Genomic DNA, 6,585 nt, shown 5'->3' with positions numbered 1-6,585 from the left:
GAAGGCTTCCAGGTGCTCTAAGCCATTTTCGCGTGATTCTCGGCTTCAACTTTTCAAAGCTTATAGAAGAATTTACAATTCGCTTTGCCGAAGGGCTAAATCGTTATTTTATCATAGAAAATTCTCTGCGTGCGGTAAAGACATTAGGAAGACATGGCAAGTAATCAATTCTGTTATCAGGCCATCTTTTCTGCCTCCTTCTGTCCCTTCAAGTGTTGTGATTGACGGGAAAAATGTAGAGGGTGAGCTAAAAGTTCAAGATGCGTTTACTTCCTATTTTGCTAATATCGGCAAAACTACAGCCTCTTCTGTAAGTCCTTCTTCTTCTCTACCTGATTTTAGGTCTTATCTAGGACCACCTTGCCCTAAATCAATGGCATTGGAACCTGTCTCTGAAGCTGAAACAGCCAGAATTGTCAATTGTTTGAGGGGTTCTTCATCCTCTGGCCCAGACCGTATTCCGACTAAGGTGTCAAGTTCATTCTTCCTGTCATTGTGTGTGCCCTCACGAGACTTGTCAATCTTTCTTTTGAAAATGGTGTCTTCCCAAGTGCTCTAAAGCGTGCTCGTGTTATCATCCTTTTTAAAGGTGGATCAAGGAATGATCCTGCAAATTATCGTCCCATATCTCTTTTATCAGTGTTTAGTAAAATTTTTGAAAAAGCTATGCTTTCTCGACTTCTTGATTTTCTTAATTCTAAACTCTTTTTTCATGATTTTCAGTTTGGTTTTAGGGCCAAACATTCAACTGAGCATGCATGTGCAACTCTCTTGAATTATTTAAATTCAGCTCTTGACTCTGGTTTGATACCTGCTGCTCTTTTTCTTGATGTTCGAAAAGCGTTTGACTCATTAACACACAAGATTCTTCTTCTGAAAATGTCCCATATTGGAATAAGAGGGAATGCTTATTAATGGTTTCTATCATATTTATCTGGTCGAGTCATCTCGGTTCATCCGGACTTTTCTAATCCTTCTGGAATAGAGTTTGGTGTTCCACGAGGATCTGTCATTCGGCCGATACTCTTTTTAATCTACGTCAATGACCTTATTAATGCGGTTAAAAATTTAAAACCTACCATTTGCTGTCGTCTTTGTCAACCAGTATCTCTTACTAGCTGTGACAGGAGTTCGTCCTTACCGGATGCACTTATTGCTTTTGCTGATGACAGTACTCTTGGCACAACTGGTAGAACTGAGTCTGATCTTCGTTCAAGGATGATAGCCCTTTTTGAAAGAGTTATCCAGTGGTTTGATGTAAATTATCTTGCCTTAAATGTCGAAAAGTCATGTTTTCTCATTTTCTCCAGAGTCTCAAAGGCTTGCCCTGATTTAAATGAAATAAATGTATCAAGAGGTTCTCTAAGTAGACCTAAGGATCGTTACGTTCGATTCCTAGGCATCTTGCTTGACGAAAATCTTTCGTTCAAGTATCATATTGACCTGATTAAAATGAAAGTCTCCAGGAGTCTTGGAATCCTTAGAAAGCTCAAATATATATTTCCAGGGTCGATTCTTAGACTCTTGTTCTGCAGCCTAGTTCAGTCTTATGTTTCATATTGTTCTGTTATTTGGATGTCAACTTTTCCCTCGTCTCTGAAGCCACTTTCAAAACTTTATGATAAAGCAAGGACTCTTATTCAGGAAACTAACCGTTTTTCACTTAAACCCTTGCTTGATTTGAAATCTCTCTATTTTCTTTCTTGTTCTTCTTTCGTTTTTTTACAGTTGCACGGCCATCTTCCTGCTGTCCTATGTAATAATATATCTTTTGTTTCTGATCAATCGACTTATCATCTCCGCACTTCCAACAATTTACTGGTTCTTCACACACCGTCAGTGAGGTCTGACTTTAACCCTCTGACAGCTTGCAACAGGATCTGGAACACGCTCCCAGAGTTCGTACGAAGCTGCCACTCGTTTGGTATGTTCAAAAATTATGTTAGAGATTTTCTAGCTAGTAAATAATTTTGTTTGTTTGTTTTTTTTTTTGTTTTTTTTTGTCTTTATTTTTTATTCCGGTTTCCCTTGGAGTTGATGTCTATGGATTGAGTTGGTGAAATCATGTGCTACCCCCTGCCTAGCTTGTCATTTTTTGGAGATTATTAAGGTGGGCGACTCAATTTTTGGTTTTTGTTTATATTTTTTTGTTGTTGGTATTTTTTTCTCCCCTGTTCTTTCCCGGCCATGGAGCCTTATGGGGGAGATTGCCTTGAAGTAATTTATTTGTTTATGGATTTTAATGTTAAATAAAGAACTCAGAACTCAAATAAGAAAACAAGTTTTTTTTAACGGAAAGTAAGGAGCGACATTAAAACTTAAAACGAACAGAAATTACTTCGTATATAAAAGGGGCTGATTCCTCGTCAACGTCCCGCTCTTTACGCTAAAGTTTTTTACTGTTTTAAAAAGTAGAGTTAAGACAAAGGGTCAAACTTTACCGTAAAGAACGGGGCGTTGATGAGGAAGCACCTGAGGATGACACCTACACCTTGAAGGTGCAACCTTCAATTCACTTGTTAAATACACTTAGGAAATATGGTACAAAGGAGTTTGCGAATCTGTTCATACGGCACTTGACTAGTTCTAGTTTGCTGTAATGCCTAGTGTGTCTGCTGATTGATGCGGATGGTGGAAGTATGGATCGGTACTTCTCGTTTGTTAATAGTGATTTCCCAAATTTCATTATTAGCTCATGTCTTCGATGGCTTCTCAATTGAAGCTTTAGAAAGCTTCTCAATGGTCTGATTGATTTAAAACAAGTTTACATATTATGTTTCAATAAAGTTTTTTTTGAATTTTCAACAAAGTCCGTTTCAATAAAGTCTGAAAAGGAAGTATTTTTAAGGAGTTCTGATGTCTGACTATCTGTTATTCTTCAGCTTTCGTGCAGCACCTTTAATTTCTTGTGCTAAAAATTCATTACCAAAATCCAGTGTCTGAGAAAATTTGCCTGAATTTAGAGAAAGGGAGGAAATGCCCTAAATAAAAGTCAAGTAATCTTAATGAAAATTACACCATCAAATTCAGCGTATCAAAGAACCCTAATGCAGAGGTTTCAGGATCCGATCTGCAAAAAATGTTTAATAGTGCATTTTTTTGCCAGAAGAAAGATCAAGGATGCGTGCTTTTTTTCCAGGGGTGACCATACCGAACCAACGGTCCTAAATAATATCGAAAAGAGAGCTCATTCGAACGGAACTTAAAAGTTCTAGTTGTATTTTTAATTGGCAAAAAAGATTGGAGGGTAGCTAGCCCTTCCCCCTTCTCATACCCCTTTTTCCCTCAAAGTCATCCAATCATAATTTGTAGATGGTCATTTTGTTCAACATAGTTGATATTCCCTTTTCAAGGGAAATTTAATTCTGGGGATATTTTCTAGCACTCCTATACAAGATTATTTTTCTCGTCTTAGGTTATATTTATGACTCGATTTTTCATATGGAGATGTTAAGGGCAATTCTCATAGATGAATTTTCAATGGGATTGAATTGTCTAGAAGATCATTCCATGGGGAAAATTTTTCGGTGGAGGGGGAGACGGGTTTCTCAGTATTATCTTAAAAAGATTAGAAATTGATTAAAAACAAGTTTTTTTCAACTGAAAGTGAGGAGAAACATTAAAACTCAGAACGAACAGAAATTTTAACATATATGAGAGGATTTGACCCATCCTCAATACCTCGCTCTTTACAATAAAGTATGACGTCTTGTCCCGATTCTTCAAGAACGAATTCGGAAACAGAAGGGTCGTTTAGCTAGAACTATCAGAAGCTTTTTTAAAAGTACATATTCACATATATCATAACTTGTGTAATTCCACAGATAGATAGTTTTAAACTTTTGCGCGACGCGTGTTTACTCAATTCAAATATCGAAATTGTCCATCTGCTGTTGGAAATAATTATAGATGGCAGTCGGTCCATCAGACCTCATGTAAAAGATTTTGCAACGCGTTGCTTTCGGGAACTAAGGCTGGCACAAATATTGAAGGGTATCCCATGATGTTGCAAAAACTGCGAAAATTTTCCCATGAAAGATCCCTCCTCGTATTCTCTCCCAATATTGATTAGTCGCAGAGAAAGAAAATGGGTACCTCAAAATATTTACTAGATGTCCTAAGGGGTTATCGAAGGACCAAGTATCAAAGGGGTCTAGAAGAGAGGCTTTTTAGCCTCCTTTCCACTTTTCAATAGGGAGTAGCACGATCAATTTTTAATTGAATGAGCATCCTCCTAAGTCCCTACAGCCACAAACGGAAAGTAGATGAGAAGGGACTGGCCTCCCCCTATATAGAAAAATTCTGCTCGTTTTGAGATTTAATGTTAGTCTTTACTTTAATCATATAGGCGTAGTCCAGAAATACTCCCTGAAATTCACCCAGAGAGATTAGATATCTTTTTTACAGTTCCTCCCTTCCTTAGAGCTAATTTTATTTTTATCTAAATAGGATGCTTTGACATTAAGATGTACCTTTGAGGCATCTTACCCCCCCCCCTCCTCCCCCCATCTAAAAAACGGTCAAGTAGCCCTACTATAGAGGTTTCAAGCTCGTATCTGCAAAAGTGTGAAATTTTGTTTTTTTCCGAAGGAAGATCACGGATGTGTGTTTATTAGTGGTTTTTTCCTCAGGGTTCATAATATTTAACCAGGAGTCCTAGAAGAGCGGGCTGAGGGCTCGTCCTTAAGAAAATTAAAAGTTAAAGTGCTCTTTCTAAGTGACCAAATAGATTAGCGGACTACTCTCCCCTTTCTCACGCACTCCTTCTCCCCAAAGACGTCCAAGAAAATTTTCAGATAGCAATTCGGTTCAGCATAATAAAGAAACACACTTTTCAACTGAAAGTAATGAGCAAAATTATAAATTAAAATAAACAGAAATTTTACCGTTTTTGGAGGTATAATTTGTATGTGACTTTTTTTCCCGATTCTTTAAGAACAACTCCTGAAACACAAGGGTCTTTTAATTAAAACAAGAAGTTTTTTTAACACTAAAAAATTTAGCGTGAAGAGCGAGGTATTGAGGAGGGGGCATCCCCCTTATATAGGGAATAGTTTCAGTTCGCTCTAAGTTTTAGTATTGCTCTTTACTTTTAGCTGAAAAAACCTATTTTTTTTAATTACTCACTGAAAACGAGAACAATTGTCAGGAAAAACGCAAAGTTGACATGCTGATGATTTTTAATAGCCAGCAGTTTATTTTTCTTTATTCTGAGCCGAGCAATCTCAAATCTGGGCTTTTGTATTATGTAATTGAAATTAGTTTTTATATTAGCCAGAGTTGTGACGAAATTGCGCAAAATGCTCATTAATTACAATTTTTGTTATTGAACTTTGGCAAAACCAAGAGTTAACCTGAACAAGAATCTCATCCGAAATATCGAAATCGACATATCAATTATCCAATATCAAAAGTAACAATATAAGTCTATCGATATATCCTTTAATCTAATTATCGCCCAAAACTAGCCCTGACAGGTGTTTAGGGGTTATGTCAGAAAGTTCAAGTCTCAGAGGTTAAAATCGTTACTAGGACCCTTCTGATAAGTATTCATTTGGTGCCACAAGGTCAACAAATATCCAGATTTTGGGGATTTTTTTTTTTACCTGAGATCAGGGGGTCTAAAATCTGGTGATACAAAGAGTTGAAATTATGAACTTATTTACTTACCCTTTCATTATTAATATTTTAATTTCATCCCAACCTCATCTTGTTCATGTTCTCATCGTGTCATCTCATTTTATGCTAATTTACTTTTGTTTATTATTATTATTATAAGCTGACAAGAAAAGTTGAGGCTTAGCCTACTAAGCCTCAAATTTTCAATACCCCTCCCCCCCCCCACAAAAAAAATAACATCGTTAGCTGTTGACTTATAGACGTCCCATAGGTCGTGGTATTTTTAAATAGATCTTACCTGTCTCTTTTACCCCTTTTGTAGAAAAGCCATCTATGGTAGAGTCAAGATGTCCAACATTATTTTCTCCGTCCCGAGATTCACACCTGTCGGCTTGGGACTCGTTCCTCAAAAGATAGAGGAGGATTACCTGCCACACATCAGCTATCAGTAGTACTTGACCCTCAGAGCTGATACTAACAGAAAGAAATTATTTTTCCCTCCTCATATTGTTCCTGAACGGACTTAATTCTCCGATACGGGGCTACATAATTCCACAAGGATTGTCTCCTCCGGGTATGATTTTTGCAGCCATGAGTAGCTTCAGTAACGGTAACGTATTCCACAAAAAATCCTGTCTCATGGTCATACCCTGGGCAAGACGGCCAGTGACTAAAAAAATAAGTAGTGGGCCTCTAATTATGTTTGCTACACTCAGGCCTTTGTGGCCACTAAAAGCTTGTGGCCACTAACTTCTACTGTGTGGTCATGATTTAATCTCATTTTTGGTGGGATTCTTACCTTGGTAACAGGTTCTGGAAGTCAAACCAAAGTTTTTACCCACTTATTAGTCCATATCCTATTATATTTCACGCTTTATTGTACATTTTTTTAGTAGTAGAAGTAGCAGTAAGTAGTAATAGTAAATATTACAAGTAAATAGTATGTTCGTCCGACGCTTGAAGTAC

Source organism: Artemia franciscana, chromosome 21 (genome assembly GCF_032884065.1).
Source record: "Artemia franciscana chromosome 21, ASM3288406v1, whole genome shotgun sequence".
NCBI lineage: Eukaryota > Metazoa > Arthropoda > Branchiopoda > Anostraca > Artemiidae > Artemia > Artemia franciscana.
The sequence above is the reverse complement of the archived record's forward strand: the minus strand, read 5'-3'. Positions refer to the sequence as shown.